Consider the following 18778-nt stretch of genomic DNA (forward strand, 5'->3'; position numbering starts at 1 on the left):
TCATGTCTACCTTGTTGAAGCAGGTTTACCAGCTCCTAGGAATTAAGAGTCTGCGTACTACTCCCTATCATCCCCAAACGGATGGGTTGACTGAGCGATTTAACCAGACTTTGAAGCAGATGTTAAGGAAGTTTGTCAGTGAGACTGGTCAAGACTGGGATCAATGGTTGCCCTATCTTCTATTCGCTTATCGGGAAGTCCCTCAAGCTTCCACAGGCTTTTCTCCTTTCGAGCTGTTGTATGGCCGTGATGTCAGGGGCCCATTGGCTCTGCTCCAGGAGATGTGGGAAGGGAGTCCTGAAAAGAAAGAGCCCACCAGTGTTGTCTCCTATGTTCTGCAAATGAGGGAACGGTTGCAGAAGATGACCGTTTTGGCTCAGAATCACTTGGCAGAAGCCAGCGGAAAGCAGAAAACCTGGTATGACCCTCTGGCTCGAGAAAGAGATCTGGAGGTCGGTAAAAAGGTACTTGTCATGTTGCCTAGTCGAGAGAGTAAACTGCTAGCAAAATGGCAGGGTCCTTACGAGATCAAGAAACGCCTGGGTCCTACGACTTATGAAATCAGTATGCCGGGTCAAGATCGATCTAATCGGGTCTTGCACGTCAACCTGTTGAAAGAGTGGGTTCCTCGTCCTGAAGAGTCACAGTCACTGATGGTTCGCTGTATTGAAGAGGAAGAATCCGATGAGCAGTATCTGCCGCAGCCAGTTCCTGGGGACATCGGGTTAGATCATCTAATAGCTTCCCAGCGGTCACAGGTACAAGTTCTCTTCACTTCGAAGGTATTTTCTGAATATCCTGGGTTTACCAACTTGATTGAGCATGGTGTGGTACTGAAACCTGATGCTGTCGTGAAACGCCAGAGCTATAGGATACCTGAAAGATTCCAGGTGACCTTGCAGGAAGAGGTAGACCTTATGCTCCGCTTGGGCATTATTGAGCCTTCGAACAGTGAGTGGTGTCACCCCATAGTCCTTGTGCCAAAGAAGGACGGGAGTATAAGGTTCTGCATTGATTTTCGATATCTGAATTCAGTATCACAGTTTGATTCCTACCCTACTCCTCGCATAAGTGACCTAATTGATCGTTTGGGCCAATCCAAATATCTTACAACAATGGACCTTTGCAAAGGCTATTGGCAAATTCCACTGACTCCATCCTCGCGGCCCTTGACTGCATTTAGAACACCAAGGGGCCTTTTCCATTTTAAGGTGTTACCTTTCGGCCTTCATGGGGCCGTGGCGACGTTTCAGAGGTTAATAGATCAAGTATTACGTGGTTTACCTTTTGCTGCTGCATATCTTGACGATATTGTCATTTACAGTAACACCTGGGAGGAACATGTGCAGCATCTCAGAGAAGTCTTGCAGCGTCTTCAGAATGCCGGCCTAACTGTCAACCCCACCAAGTGTGCTATAGCTAAACAAGAGACCGAATACCTGGGCTATGTCATTGGCCAGGGTGTTGTGCGACCGCAGGTGAAGAAAGTTCAAGCCTTGGAGAAGTGTGTGGTGCCCCAGACACGTAAGGACCTGCGATCATTTCTGGGTATGGCTGGATTTTACCATCGCTTTGTCCCTAACTTTTCCAGCAGGGCTGCTCCATTAACTGACATGGTGGGGGCACGTTGCCCAAACCAATTACAGTGGACTGAGGAGAGATTGAAAGCCTTCCGGGACATCCAGGGAGCTTTGACAACAAGTGCTGTGCTACACAATCCTGATTTTAGTCGTCCTTTCATTGTACAGTCCGATGCCTCTGAGAGGGGAGTAGGAGCCGTCCTATTGCAAGGACCACCAGAGAGCCGACAGCCAGTGGCTTACATCAGTCGTAAACTGTTTCCGAGAGAAGTACGTTATTCCACGGTGGAAAAGGAGTGTTTAGCCATAAAGTGGGCGTTGGATTCCTTACGATACTATCTATTAGGCCGTGAGTTTACCTTGGAGACTGATCATAAAGCATTGCAGTGGTTGGAGAAAATGAAAGATTCTAATGGAAGGATTACAAGATGGTATCTCGCCATGCAGCCCTTCAGATTCAAGATACAACACGTTTCTGGTAAAGTCAACGCTACTGCTGACTATCTCTCCCGCTCTACTGGCGAGATTTCTGAAGGGGGGGGAAATGTGACGGCCCGAGTGGTGGCCGCACAAGAGCGGTAATGTGGATGTACTTGCATACACGCACACACATGCACACACGCCAGCATGCATACATTTACACAAAGGATATACATTTAAGAACTCTTTATTTAAACTTATTTTGTTATTCATATTCATTTGTTTCAGTATAATGATGGATCACAATAACCACACAAAACAAGCAATATTAATTATTTCTTTATTGTTAGGTTTTCATGTTTACATTTACATCACATTTTATATACATTGTTACTGATTTGAAGTGCACACAAATTAGTTACGTTGTATATGTTATTTATATTTGTTTCTATTTTGAGTTTAAGTTTACCGTGATGAACTTCAGACATGGTCCGCTGCAGCCGCATCCTGGTGTGACAAGGATTGGAGTCCGGGCAGGAACAGAGAATTTATGCATTATTGGTTCCGCCCGGACATACCATTTGCTGGAATTGCCCAGGGGAGGAAGAAACGTTAATGTTGTTGTTAATTGATTTATTTAGTTGTACATTTATGATATTTGATTACATTTAGCTTTCCTTATCTTTATTTACCATATATCTTTGTTTGATTTGATTTTGATGTACTTATGGTTATATGTTGAATGTAAAGTTGAATTGTTTCCCCTCTTAATTTGTAATGGGCCCATCCTTTCCTTTATAAGCTGTTGCTTTGTTCATTTGAGCAGGTCAGTAGTTTTAGTTTGTTTGGTTTTTGTCTAATTATCTTGATCTCATTTTCTGTTTATTTATTTTTGTTGTAAGAAATTTATGAGTTTGTAAAGTTATTATTTTTTCTTGGGTTCAAATAAAGACCCATTTGTTTTGCAAAGCTTGTGTTCCTTGTGCTTGGCTTCTTGGTCCCTCACAAGCAGCATTGTGAATTTTGTAATGATACGTTTAGCCATTAACTTTTAAATGCATCATTATATTCAAATTGCAAACACACGACTGGCAGATCAACGTGCAACAACATTTCTCTCCGAAACAGTAAGAAATTAAATTAGATTGAATGGAGGATTTTAACTGTGACAAGATGATTGACAGGACAGTTTACAGTGACAGGACGCACGCGACAGATCTGTCCGTTAAGATGACGAAGTAGTGTGTCCCAAAGCTTGCCTACTCTTTTGCTACACACTCAAAAGTATGTACTTTTTATTCACAAAAAGAGTACATACTTTTAGGGCGTAGTATAAGTAGGCGAATTGGGACGCAGCAAGTGACTTTTTTCGCCACCTACTGGCAGATGTAATTTAATATTTCAAAGGCCTACTTGTTTCTTAGATCTTAAATAGACCGATAGATAGATAGATACTTTTTTTCATCCCGAAGGAAATTTAAGGCATCCAGTAGCTTAGACAGCACATAACAGAGAATAAATTATAAGATGAAGATGTTAGATGTTATGAACAAAGTCCAGATTGTGTAGGAGGGCTAAAATAGCCTACACGACAATTGTACAACAGTCAAAGTAATAGAGAGAGACAACTGAGAGACACAGACTCTTGCTTAAGTCCATCTCTCCCCTCCCCCTTTGTGTGGTATTGAAGAGCTGGATGGCCCTGGGGACAAAGGACCTCCTCAACCTGTCTGTAGAGCATGACAGTGACAGAAGTCTGCCACTGAACATGCTCCTCTGTATAATGAACATGCTATGTAGTGGGTGGCGATCATTGTCCATGATCACCTAGCATCCTGCTCATGGTCCGTTTCTCTGCAGTAGCTGTGAGTGACTCTAGCTCAATGCCGACAACAGAGCCAGCTTTCTTTACCAGTCTGTTCAGTCGCCCAGCATCTCTCTTCTTAGTGCTGCCTCCCCAGCACACCACAGCATAAAACAGGACACTGGAAATGACTGAGTGGTAAAACATCCTGAGTAGCTTACTGCAGATAATGAATGACCGCAGCCTCCTCAGGAAATAGAGCCGACTTTGCCCTTTCCGATACAGCACATCCGAGTTGGCTGACCAGTCCAGTTTATTGTCCAAGTGTACCCCCAGGTACTTATATGTGCTGACCACCTCCACATTGACCCCCTCAATGAAGACTGGTAGCATGTGTGGCTTCGATCTCCTAAAATCCACCACCAACTCTTTGGTCTTTGTTGCATTCAGCTGCAGATGGTTGAGCCTGCACCATTCATTAACCTGCACAAAGTCATTAACCAGGTTCGGTAAAAGCACAGTCCCCTGAGGCGCTCCAGTGCTACATACCACAGTCTCTGAGAAACAGTCCTTCAGCCTTACGAGCTGTGGTCTCTCCGTCAGGTAGTCTGTTATCCAGGATATCAGGAGCATCAACCCCCATCTGCACCAGCTTATCCCTCAATCTGACAGGCTGAATGGTGTTAAAGGCGCTAGCGAAATCAAAGAACATGATTCTCACAGCACTTTTCCCCTTGTCCAGATGAGAATGCACTCTGTGCAGTATAGGTATATGATGGCATCATCCACGCCCACCTTCTCCTGGTATGCAAACTGAAGCCAGTCAAGTGAGTGGCTGACTTGGGGTCTAAGGATGTGAAGTAGCAGTCGCTCCATCGTCTTCATCATGTGTGAAGTTAGAGCGACTGGCCTAAAGTCATTTAGCTCACTGGGAAGCGGTTTCTTAGGAACTGGAATAAGACATGATGTCGGTACCTTCCCCCGACGGAGGCTCAGCTTGAAGACATGCTGTAGAGGCTCCGCCAATTCCGCCGCACATTAGAGCTGAAGATCTTTGCCCGAACCCGACGGGACCCGACGGGTTTGGTCGGGTTCGGTCTTAATTTCTATTATTTTACACGGGCTCGGGCCGGGCTCGGGCTCGCGCTTCGGGTTGCGTGGTAAATGAGCGGTCAGGTGATGTGTTTAGATTAGCGTGAAAATGGATCTTGAGGAGGTGAAATGGAGGCTGGTCTCTGGAGGACTTATTTTATTTCTTTGTTCCAACTTCCAAGTGGCCTCTAGCCTCCGTTAGTCATGAATAAATGATGTTAAAAAATTGATAAATTACTCCTTTTTTTACGAAAGACAAAGGTGCTGTGTGCGTGCGGCGCAGTCTTTTTTTTTCTTTCTTTCCCTTTTCCGCCGAGTGGTGCGTGTGCCGGCTCGCGGTGTGAAGCGCGTGTCCGGGCTATTCTCCGACACTCTTATCACTGCTGATAGACGGCCTTTTGGACAGTCGGGCTGTAAACGGGTTCGGGCTTTTAAAAAGCTTTCAATCAAAATGTACTTGTCGGGCTCGGGCCAAACTCTGTTGGGCTCGGGCCTTTTCGGGCCGAACTTTTAAGGCCCGATTACAGCTCTACCGCACAGGCTTTGAGCAGACTGGGACACACTCGGTCTGGGCCGGCTGCTTTCCCTGGGCGAAGTCGACTCAACTCTCCTCTAACCTGATACGACGTGATGATGGGAGGAAGGGGGGTCCCTTTGTTGAGTATTGGGGGGAGAGGAGCATCAGTGAATGCTGGCTGGAGGCTATTCGTTCGGGTCACATGACGTCACTGTAGCTTTGCGCCGCCATCTTTACGACCGACAGTCTCAGTAATGCCTGCAATATGTTGTGCAGTTGGCTGCAACAACAGCCGAAAGAGGAACCCCGAACTGGTATTTTAATCTTTACCAAAAGAAAAGGATAGAAGAAAGAAGTGGTTAGCTGTCATTGAAGAGATCATTGGACACCCACGTCTCACACCTTACTATGCAATGAACACTTCGTGTCAGGTAAGCCTTCGCCTCAACTTAGCTAGCTACGTAGTTAGCTAGTAGCAGCTAGGGCTAACAACAAGAGCTATAACATCACATTTGGAGAACCAAGAGAACACTTACAAAACTTGATTGACTATATCAATCAGTCAAGTTCATGACTTTCACACTTTTCAGCCCCTCTGTGATGCGTTTGTGTTGTATTATCTGCTAGCAGATGATAGCTGGTACATGGTGCCAACGGGCATTTGGAAAGGCTCAAAATAGCACCACATTTCAACGGTAGCATAATGAGGGTCCCTACATGCAAACCGAAGCATTGAGAACTTTGTAAGTGTACAGAAAGTTTATTAAAAAGATAGCTAGATTATAAAGACTGCGTCCGATTGAGTCTGCATGTAAACATGTACGCTACAGTCTTTATAATCGATCTTTTTAATAAACTGTCGGTACACTTACAAAGTTCTCAATGCTTCGGTTTGCATTTGGGGCCCTTATTATGCTACCGTTGAAGTGTTGTGCTATTTTGAGCCTTTTTAGTGGTATAAAATAGTGATTTACCAAATGCCCCGAAAGCTAGCGTTAGCAGCTAATCTCCGGTTTGCATGAAAACATGTTCCAGAGAACGGTCGACTCGGTACACATATGTCATTAACCCCTAGGTTAATTTGGCGTCAGAATTGTCCTTTAAACCTATATTTCACATAAACACAAATCCTGGAAGTAGGATGATGTCAAAGTTAATTTTTTCGGTCTACCTATGCAAGTCCCTTTGTTTAGCCCATGTAGTAAACTTCATGAAAAGATTAAAATGAACTAATTATTGGGCTAAACCCAGTAGTTTTAAACCTTCCAGTTTCCTTATCTGTCCCTTATTACAACCTACATAGGTTCTAAGAGAGAGAGACTCAGGTTGGACAATGTCTCACACATGTAATCTTTTATTTTGCTATGCTGCCCTCTGACTTTCTAGGAGCAAAACAGGACAATCCTTTGAGCCCCGATTTTGTGCCCAGTCTTTTTGCACACACCTCGGCGAGGGATAAGCAACATTATGCCTGCAAAAAGTTTCAGCAGACTCAGCTGATGAAGAGAGTAGGAAGAGGTGGTGGCATGTCCAACTGTACAGTCTTGGGCATGTGCAGTATCTGATAGAATGGCCTTCAACAACTGACAAAATTAGGGATGGCCTCCTGGTTTTCACTGTGGTGGAGCTGTTCAAAAAACAGCTTGAGCTCATCAGTGGATGCTTTCAAGTGATGGTGCATGTCTTGTTTTTTATCTTTCTCCTTATTTTGAAAGATGTTTGATAGCTCATCATATTTCACGAGTTTTTGCCTTGGCTCTTCCCATGCACATGCTTTATCTGTGCATGCCTGTCCCTCTCTGTGCTCAACAGCAGCTAGGCGTGAGAACATTAGTGCTGCGGCGTGGGAGCACACCTCTCCCAGTCCTGCCATACAAGTGCAGTGTGCCGTGACGACAGTCCCTGCCCACTGCAACCCTACCCATGGCCATGTTGGCTTAGTATTACGAGCCTGTGAATGATGGACCTGTTAAGTGAAGAACAAACTGTTAAATAATAAATATTATTATTTCATACTTCCTGTACTATCATAAAGGGACGATGTTGTATGTTTCTGAATGAATGGATGAATTGTATACTTTTTGGTATGTTCTCTCTGGAGGCTTTATACTTCTGTACGTTTATGAGCTCAAGTGTTTGATTGAGATTATCTGATGTTTGTTGTTTCAATTAATCAAAAATGGGTCAGGAAAAGTGAGGGAGATGTTAATGGGAATGGATTTCAGTGTTCATGTTTTGCCTAAATGACTGCAACCATATTACTGTTAGCATGGCCATTGACACTCCACAGAAATCCACAATATACAATGCAGCACTGCACATTGCTTCTATGTTTATTGGCATTTAAATGTCTGCTGTGACACTTTAGGACTCAAGTACAAATAAGGACATTAGAGCTTTCTGCGGTCTTTCAGATTACATTAATGGTTGCTGTGCCTAATTCTCATTTTAGTCACATATACACACTACACATCCAGTTATCTTTACAATATCTAATCATTAACTGCCATACATTTGTACAGTAAACTGATTTTGAAGTCCAATCATATTTATTCTGATAAATATCATGTTTATTAATGATATTCATGATATTCCTTCCCTTCATGTTCTTTCAATGAGTATAAAACACATCTGACATTAAAGAACATTATCCAGATTAATGACAGCTAGCCGTGAGCCGTGGCTAACAGCTGGCAAGCTACCAGCTGTTAGCCACTTAGCTAGCTAACAACTTGCTACCAAGTCAGAGCAAACTACCACCAAAATCATACATTTGAATTTTCTTTCTACATTTCCCATGATTAAATATAAATCCTTGGTGGCCAGGTGCCGCACTTTCACGTCTTTCACCCATCCAGCCACAGCATATTGATATGCATCGGTACTCTTGAAAGCCTTCAAGCGATCCCCACTGTATGGGGAGGGGTTATGCACAAGATATATATATATCATGGAAGGCCAGTTGGGGCAAGTCTGAGGCAGATAATAATGGACAAAAGAAAACTAGGGGTAACAAATAAGGATCGGAGCCTAAAATAGAAATTTTCTCCAGGTATCTCTGTCTCTCTCTCTCATTCAAATGGGCCGTTTGGGCGGCCATACCAGGCGAGATCGGTCGTAAATATGGCGGCGAACAGATTCAAGTAGGTGGGGGGTACGGTGCGGGTGTAGGGCAAGCCATAGCAGCGGGACCAGGGCAGTCAAACCTGTTGTAGAACTGGTTGACCTAGTTTGCTCTCACCACATCCCCATATGCTACTCTTCTTCTTACAGCGTAGTGGAAGGGGATGTGGTAAGAGCAAATACGCTCAACCATCCAAGTGAAAGATGGTAAATACGTCTACCAAATGAAGTGAAAGAGGCTACCAGCATTCATATTTTTAAAAGGCAGGTTAAGACATTTCTTTTTAAAGTTTATAATCAGTAGAAGAATATGGTGTGAAGTTGAAAGTCTGAAATTTCAATGGAATATGCGTCACCCAGCGGCTATTTTTGGTATTACATCTAAACAAAAATGGTCTTGCTCCTCCTAGTTTTTAAAATGAAACAAGAGAATATTTATGTAAGCTCCGCCCAATGTAAGCAAAAATATCAGACACTGAATATTTCAGAACACCGTCCTTAAGGTGTGTGTGTGTGTGTGTGTAACATAAACCAGTGAGCAGGATTTTATTTTTTTTGCATTTCCTTATAACTCACAGAGCGGCAGCCAACGAGCCAGAGAGCAGGTAACGCAATTAATCAGAAATATGAGATCAATTATTATTTTTTGCTGATGATATACAATTATTCATTTCAGTTGAGTTCAGAGACAGTGTTGAATTAGAGAGGTTGTCTGTCCAGCATTGTAAAGTAGATGAACAATTTTTTTTTTAAATGTAACAAAGACAAAACTGAAATTCTTATTGTGGGTTAGAAACATGAGCGGGAGAGGATTTGGTAGGTAGGATTGCTGGATCGGGTTCCTCAGCCCTACAGTTTAAAGGGATAGTTCACCCAAAAATGAAAATTCTGTCATCATTTACTCACCCTCAAGTTGTTTCAAACCTTTAAGAATTTCTTTTTTCTGCTGAACACAAAAGAAGATATTTTGAAAAATGTCTGTAACCAAACAGTGTAAATGATGACAGAATTTTCATTTTTGGGTGAACTATCCCTTTAAGAAAGAAGGGTGTCATTTTGGACTGACAAAAGTAACAAACACTTGCTTTTATCATCGGAGAAATACTGCCAAGATTCGTCCTTTTTAACTTTGGATGATGCTAAGAAAATCTTTCATGCTTTTACCTTCTCTCATCTTGATGCATTGTAATGCTATGTATTCTGGCTGACCTAAAGGGTTCAATAGTTAAATAGTGAATCTGCTGAATTTTTTCTTTACAGTTAATGGGTTAAGCTGCAGAAAACATCCCTTTTTTTTTTTTTTTTGAGCTCAAAAAGAGTTTATAAAATTCATTGAGTGTTAAAGTCTGTATTGTCATTTTATGCATTGACTTTCATTGATGAAAAGTATTATAAGGCATTTAAGATGTATATATTTTTGTCTGTATATACATACTGTAGAAAACCCTGCAGTTTAGATTTTTTATGCATTATTTAACGGAAAAACAATATAATACATTTGTCACAGATGGTGGTTGTCACACGACGATGAAGATATCAATGTAAATACTTTAATAGATAATCCAAAAGGCGGCCACAGAACAAGGCATAAACTGCGCAACCACACGTATGCACAGACGAGACCGAACAAAGAAACACAAACGGAACAGAACTTAGGCACACATGATAATGAGGATAGTTAGTGCACAGCTGAACATAATGAATAGGGGTGTCACGATTCTCCAAATCCTCAATCCGATAAAATGTTCGATTCTAAGGTCACGTTATGTTTTTTTAAAGCACAGGTTCATATGCCATTTTTAGATTAGATTTTTAAGCATATAGGCGTAATTTGCGGATGGGTCACCACTTTTTGCTAAGTTCGATATTAGGCTACCACTTTTGAAACATCTCGCGGCACGAATGTAGCCTACCAATACAAATAAATAAAACATCTCCTGTTAACTGGCAGAGCATTCGTTACGTTCGTTTGTTAAATAAGAGGCGATCTAGCACTGAAATGTGTTGTTTTTTTAAATCAAGTGATCAAAGTGTTCGCTGCCGCTTGCGATCAGTGGCGCGGATACAGTGTTCTCTTGTGGCTCGCGCACAGTCCTCACTCGGACGCGCGCTTCCTTCCGTTGTGGTGACCCTCTGGCCCTGTCCCATATGGCACCCTAAGCACTCGTGGTCTTCCTGCGAGTCCGCACTTTCGTGACGTAATGACTGTCGGGAAGAAGTCTGGTGCGGGATCCAGATCCGCATCAGTGCCAAGACGTTTTTTTTCTTTTCTTTTTTTTTTTTTTTAATTGCAGAACTTACACATAATTACAAGCTCAGGGAAGTGAATCAAGGTTGTATCTCTTACAATGAACAAACAATGATACGAAAAAAAATAAAAAATATCCTGGATTTGCATACAGCACATTATGTAATTATACAAACAAAAAAGAAAAGAAAAGAAAAGCATAACACCAAGGTTAAGTCATATCTTTGAATAAATCATCATAATGCATCAAAAAAATTGCACTTTTTTTTGTTATTTATAAGTCTAAGGGATGAAATAAAAGAATTAAGGTCAGTAAGAAAAAGAGGGAAGCTCAAAGGAGACTTAAAGCCATTTTTGCTCGTGGATGAAGAATTGTGCATACAAGATAAGGAAATTAACAACATGTTCAAGGGACATCAGCTTTGGGTTTTCATAATAAAAGATAACCTCTCTGAGAATGAAGGTAGGTCACATTTGTAGGGCCAAAACCAAAAGCACTCAATTCAGTCCAAAATCTATTGGTTACATTACACTCACAAAATAAATGGGTGACAGTTTCCTCAACAAAACCACAAAAAGAGCAAGTCTCATCAATATCAGAATATTTAGAGATGGATGAGTTAACAGGATATAAAGGATTTTATAATGAATTTCCTTAACTTTGTTGGATACACAAAATTTACCAGGCAAAAAGCCAGGCCTTTCTCCAAATTACGTTTGTTACAAGGGATCCCCAATAGAATTTACCCCTTGGAGTAATCTGTCTCTTCATTTGAAAAATTGAATATGTCTGTTGTTGCATTTTCGATCTAAAAAATCTATCTCGCCCAAGCGTAAAGCCGGATAAACACTATTACCTTTACTGAAGTTAAGGTGATTTTTAATTAATTGAATTAAGCCTGCTGGGATAGCTTTTATCAAGGTATTATATTCCTTTGGTGGAACTGGAAAGTTATGGAGATTCAAAAATGGCATATAAGTTAGAATATGACCAGAATCATCAAAGACAGATAGAATGCAATTCAAATTATTGTTAAACCATCTAGGAAAAAAGAGAGATTTATTTCTAACGGTTATATCCGCGTTATTCCAAAGGAGAACTTTGTGGGGGGAAAACACAATTTCCACGAGAGAAGGCATTGCTGATGAAAGTTAGATAAGGAAATGAGTAACTTGCTAGGTAAAAAGTTACACTTTAATAGGAAAGACAGGCCACCGAGTTTGTTGAAGATTATTAGGAATGAAAAACCATAACGACACTGAATTCACAAGGCATCTTTTCAGCCAGTTTACTTTAAAGGTGTTTATATAGTATCAGCAAAATCCAAAAAGTCAAGGCCACCTTCACCTCTGGAATTAGAGAGTACTTCTCTTTTCAATTTGTGAGGCCTATTTTTCCCCAAATGAAATCCCAAAATATTTAGTTAATTTCCCTTATAGCTTTATAAGCATTGATAAACAGAGAGAGAGCAGGGTATACAAAGCGAGAGAGCCCTTCCACCTTAGATAAAAGGACTGTATAATGAAAGATCTCTCTGAAGCCAGATGTTAAAGACGGTTTTAGTTTTTGTCATTTTATCAGGAACGTTTAAAAGATGTCTGGTAACTGGATTTTGTTGTGATATGGATCACTCAAAAAAAAAAAGCTGTTGAACGAACTTGATTAAATTAAGGAAACCTTTTCCACGAAAATGAATGACTTTTTTCCAACAAAATCTAATTTGTTTGAAATGATTTATTGTAATCTTGTTGTATGAACTTAAATTCATTTAGTCATTCCTGCTAGAAAAAGTTTTGTCAGGTTGACTACATTTAATTTTTGCCCTGCCTATAATCGCCAACATTATAATTTTAGCTAATATTGAATATTACTTATGCAGGTCTGCAAAAGAGGTTTAATGCATGTAGAGTATACTGAGTGCCCGGAGCCCTAAACTAAACACAGTCGCCACTCTTCTGCATAATGGTAACCACAAAATTCAAAAACATTACAGAAAGTCCTTTAAGTTTCTAACATAACTGAATATTAAACACTAACATTAACTAACAACATCTTTCCATTTACAGAAAAACACATAAAATAACACTTTAATCCCTAAATTTACCCTCCTAATACATTTGGGACTCGTTTTGCTCTTTGCACTTGGAAACAGTACCCCACATTTTCTGGCATTTTAGTCATGTGAAAAAGTTATGGTATGAAGTGTCTGGTTATTAAGGAAAATGTACTCTCTAATTTAGTTTTGCATTTTGAAAATGTAATTTTTGGATATTCAAAGTATGATAACAGTGTGATTAAGGAGGCTTTTGTAATTAATCTGTTAATTTTATTAGTCAAATTTCACATCCATAAGTGTTAGTTTTCTAACAAAAAGCCCCTTTTCTCAGGATTCCTTAAAGAATTAGAAAATCACTTTTCTACTATTCATTCTAGTACTAATGGAAAAGCTATTAAGACGGTTAATTTGTGTACTGTCTTCAAAATCTTTGATTGATACAAAGGTCTTGTATTCTTGTGATTTATTATTATTTATTTTGATTTTTTGTGTGTGTGTGTGTGTGTGTGTGTGTGTGTTTTCTTTGCTCCCCTGGCTCTAAAATTGTATGTTGTATTGTTTTGTTGTTTAAAAAAAAGAAAAAAAAAGATATTGAGCATACATGTCACTTAAGACCAGCGCATTATGACCCAGAGATCCGTCATCGTGCTACAGGCTGCAGCGAGGGGTGTCTTATCAGTGCGGGCTCGGCAAAAGTCCACATCGAGGGCGCATATCGACCACAAAGGGGGCGCTCGCGAGCACCCTTCTGAGGCCTAAAATTACAAATGGGACATTCTACGGTCTCACGGACTTAAAGCTACACTGTGTAACTTTTTAAGTTGATTCATAGCAAAAAACACTTTGTTCTATCAAAAGTATATGTGCTCATTCATGTGTAATTACTTCCACCAACTAATAAAGTATTCTCGTAAGCGTAAAATCTGCCATTTATAATACATACGAGCGAGTCGCTCGAATGGCGGCAGCCATGTTGCGCCTCCATCTTGAAAATACATTCGCCAAAGAGGGACATACATGGAAATTCAATGTAAGAGGTGAAGATCAGATGATAGTTTGGAATTTATGACATTAGGATTTGCATCAGAGAGAAAAATCACAGTATCATCAGCGTACAGTAAGCATTTTGAGTGTTTACACACTCGAGGGAAATCATTGATGTATAAAAGAAAAAGTAAGGGTCCAAGAATGCTGCCTTGTGGAACACCCATGTCACAAACTAAAGGTTGGGATATGGCATGATTAATTTTGACTGTCTGCAACCTGTTCATCAAATAAGAAGAGAGCATTTCTATCACAGATGGAGACAGTTCAAATGAGTGAAGTTTGTTTAGCAAGATCTGGGGTCTCATTTATAAAACTGTGCGTGAACCTTACTAAAAGTGTACGTGCGAAATTTGAAGACTTGACCCGCTTCTTTAACTCTCACTACTTCAGCCAGTAGAGCACTGTATAATATGATAAGCACGGCGCAGCTGGAAAACATAACTCAACTATTGTGTTGCCTCGTCGCTCTGTAGCCGCGGCTATGGGGTTTGCACACCGGACGAGAGGCGCCGCGTCGCGTCTCTAGGACAACTCGAGGTATCGCTCACCGGACGTGCAGTCTCTCAAAGGGCTCACACACCGGACGCGAAGCGCAGTGCCGCGTCTTTAAAATTCGAACACATTATTCTCTATATGAGTGTACACACACCGGCGGCGTCTGTCCGCGACACCCATAGATATATACATATATAGTGTATAACAGTTATATCTATGCGCGACACCCAGCAACGGCTCAGGACCGTGTTCAAAATGTGATAACGTTACCTCGAGTTGTCCTAGATGTTGTGATAGCCACGGCTACATGGCCAACCACAGAATTACCACGGCTAACGTTACTCTCAACGTATTTTTTTAGCAAATGGTGATAAACTAGCAACAGGGACATGGACACAGAAAAGTTTACATTACATCAACACTGAAAATACTCTCTTACCTTGAATATAGATGAAGTTGCACCGATGAAGCACAGGCCAAAACGGATCGAGCGCGAAAGCGACGGTTATTTCAAACGACTGTTGTGAGAAAATTCCAGAACGACTGCGGGCGAGAGAGAGAGAGAAAGCCAACCCTATAACCCAGAACATGGGTTACTCTTTGAAAAATAACCCAGAAACACAAACAACCCATGAATTGGGTCAAAATATTAGCCCTATAACCCAGAAAATGGTTACTCTCTGAAAAAATAACCCATAATTTTAACCCAACACAAATAACCCAGAAAATGGGTTGAAGAAATAACCCAGGAGTTTTTAGAGTGTAAGATTGTTTTAACTGCATAGATGAGCGAATGATCTGAAATAGCCACATCTATGACACCAGACATTGCATATTTTGAAGGCTGATTTGTGAGAAAAAGATCCAGATGGAGCTGCGTGTTTTGCCAATTCTTGTTGGATCCTTAATTAATTGATACAGTCCGAGTTTCATTGCAATAGCTTTTAAAGATTTTGATGAGCTATCATTCCAGTCAAGGTTGATATCGCCCAGAATTACAAGCTCCTTTGATGTAACAGATTTAATTATGTCAGAAAGCTGAGATAGATAAGAACTTTCACTGACATTAGGGGGCTTGTAAGTGACAATAATGGTAAATGCATGTTGAGGTGTAAAATGTAGGATCAGTTTTAATGTTTCAGTTTCGGTTTCAAATTTTGATATTAAGTGTGCATATTTCCGACTCACATAGAAGGCCACTCCGCCGCCGGTCTTGCTAATGCGGTCTTTACGATACAATTCATAATTTTCAATTGAAAGAAAAGAATCCAGAATATTAGGAGTTAACCATGATTCAGAGATTGCCATTACATGTGCTTTCGACTACGCAAGCCAGATTTTAAATTCGTCTAGTTTGGGAACAAGGTTTCGGGTGTTTAAATGGCAGATTTTAAAGCCTCTGGTGCTACCGAGTTGACATAAATTAGTTGGACTTTTTCTTGGATGAGGTCTTCTTCTTTGTACTTTACTGTTTTGACTAAAGGACTAGAAGAAGATACTTCAGAGGGTAAGATCAAAAAAGATGGGGGAGTGAAGATAATCGGGGTTGGATATCTAGAATGGGGAAAATATTCGCGAGTTATCGGTAAAAACATACGCTGTGGTTCGGCACAGCAGTAAGAAATCTGGTATAGTTTGCATATGCATATAGTCCCCACAAATGCAATGTGCCTAAAGTTGTCAAAAAAGTATTTGAGTCAGGCCAAGGATTTAGCTCAACATTTCCAATAAACAGGAGAATAGTTATTAAAAGTCTTGATGTAGGCCTACTTAAAACATATTTAGACTTATTTTCATTTTCATCAGAGTCATTTGCTTTAACATCAGTTACCCACCGGTGAAAAATAATAGTTTGGATGGAGAAAGACAATGGCTGATGAGAAGCTGGTTGGCCAGAGTTTTTAAACACAAACCTCTTGTCAGAGCATTGTAGGTTGTTAACCGGTGAACTAGTCCGTGGTGCAGAAAACTCCGCTGATGACTGGGTACGTGGTAGTCGGGCACAACCGCACAGAGCAGCCGCCCCGGGGGACCAACAACTGTCGGCGAGACGGGGATGGTCGCTCCCCGAGGCAGTCCCCAACACAGCACAGCTCCAGAATCGTCCGCAGCCCCTCTCCCCGACACCTCCAGGCATGGCTCCCCGGTGAGCAGCAGCCCGGCTCCCGGAGCACCCCCTCCAGCACAGCCGGTGTTGTGCCGAATTTCGACTCCCTGCCAGAATCTGACTCCCCCTCTCGTGCACGCGCAATGACGTCACTACACTAGTCGCCGAATTTCGACTCCCTGCCAGAATCTGACTCCCCCTCTCGTGCACGCGCAATGACGTCACTACACTAGTCGCCGAATTTCGACTCCCTGACAGAATCTGACTCCCCCTCGCGTGCACGCGCGCAATAACGTCGGTGCGACTGTTTTATTTTTCGTCTGTTTGTGTTACTTAAAAAAAGTTTGGTGCCTTTTTTTTTTTTTTTTTTTTTTTTTACAGGTGTTTATTATCAGTGTTTTCCAGAAAGCGTTGCGAAAACTGATCACTGGCATACAGGACATTATGTTTAAGTGCACTAAACTTACCTAAGTCAAATATGAAATGTTAATATTTAACATTTATTCCCATTGTGCACTGTTTACTACTATAGACAGTCCAAATACCATGTGCAATAAGTTCTACTTAATTCTGCACATAATATTATTCTTAGATATACTCTGCCAGTACATTTATTTAAATCAAACCCCAGGATTATTTTCCTGTCCAAAGCACAGGTGTAAGCAAATTATATAAATCATACTTCCCTCATTTTTCAGGTTTGCAAAATCAAAGACAAATGAAACTCATTCTGGTTACACCTCTTACTATGGATGCTAAAATAATTTCTCTGTTTTACACTTGATGTTGTATTGTGATGGGCACTTTCAGTTCATTCTGGCTGATATTTGCCAGTATAACTGGGTGACTATCTGAAGTGGACACAACACTTGTTATCTGTTTCAACATTTACCTACAACTTTAAATGTATTTTATGATGGTGCACACTTTCTGTTTGCAGGATGATTAACTGCATTTCGGTGATAAAAAAAAAAAACAGAAATACATGTAAAACGCCTATAACTGTGAAATCATTCAGGAATGTTTTTCTTATTATTGTTTGCTCAATGAAAATGTCATTTCATTGCATTCACCGTTGGTCCCCCTGTTATGTACATGTGTCACAGTAAAATAATAATTTTTATTGTATGTGCAAAGTTGGTGTCTTTTGAATTGTGATCTCCAATGAGCTGGTCAAAAACACATAAGTTGGAAAATAATAACTTAAATAGGATTACAAACTAAACAATAATAAAAAAAGAGAAACTACTGCTCAACACTTGAAAATAAATACATTTATTTTATACAAGCTGGACACAAGTAGTTGGTGACTTCCATCGATGTTTTTGCGCAGTCACAGTGGTACCACCGAGGGCACACATCACAGTCTTAACATAGGGACAAAGTGAATATTAGTATGCACCACAATTATCTATAATTAGAGTAATAATAGAGTGAAAGATAAAGTATACAAAAATATACAGTAAGTACAAATAATCATAAACAATTTAGAAAGAATAAAAATAGACACATTAATACATTAATTTAGGTGCAGAGGTAGTCCAGTGAAAATGCTCAGTTTCAATAAGGTGCAGTATAATTGTGTGTGTTAATGTAATACATTTGAGGGGGAGGATGGTTTTGACGGGTGCTGCTTAAATCTATACATAAAATACTTGTGCTTTTCTGCAGAGGATCCTCCATGGACAAAGGTGTCATCAGAATGAGTTTCATGTGTTTTCTCTTGCAAAGCTGACATTGGAAGGAGAGTATAAATTTGGCAGGTGCTGTGTTTAAAATTATAGTGATTTTATGTGTGTCACTGCATAAATACATATGGTTATAATTTATGCCCCCGACCCCGACCCCGACCCCAACCAAACATTTTCCTCGCAGCCATTAGATCTAATAAACAGGTTATGTTTTTAGCAGTTTCACTTCCTATTTATATTCATTTGTTATTTATTAATTTCACACACACACACACACACACACACACACACACACACACACACACACACACACACACACACACACAGTATACAAACACTAAATGCAGACAGGAATTACAGGTGTGGAAACTATAGATGAACAGTAAAGGATTTAGTTTTTTACTTTTTTTATTAAATGCCAATCAAATTACAAATAATAAACATGACAATAGTCTAAGACATATACAAATGTAGTCAACAACAAATAGTAAAAGAACATATACAGTATAAAATAATAATAGCCTACAAGTAGGCTAAAAGAAAGAGAGAAGAAAATGATATTAACAGAAAAAGGAACAGGTATGAGATCATCATATA

General features: G+C 40.4%; 1 protein-coding gene across 3 annotated transcripts in view; it reads left to right on the forward strand.

The window, feature by feature from the left end:
- Positions 1-8984: 8984 nt before the first annotated feature.
- Positions 8985-18778, forward strand: part of LOC311304620 (GDP-L-fucose synthase-like) — a 36456-nt gene continuing 26662 nt past the window's right edge. The window contains exons 1-2 of one of the 3 annotated variants that reach the window (XM_084431755.1): positions 9026-9141; positions 18162-18253. The gene's annotated coding sequence lies outside the window, so the exon portion shown is untranslated. Of the gene's footprint in view, positions 9142-18161; positions 18254-18778 lie in introns of all 3 variants that reach the window. The other 2 variants (XM_084431753.1, XM_084431754.1) reach the window with 2 other exon arrangements.

Source organism: Rutilus rutilus (assembly GCF_951802725.1).
Source record: "Rutilus rutilus genome assembly, chromosome: 15".
Taxonomy (NCBI): Eukaryota; Metazoa; Chordata; class Actinopteri; order Cypriniformes; family Leuciscidae; genus Rutilus; species Rutilus rutilus.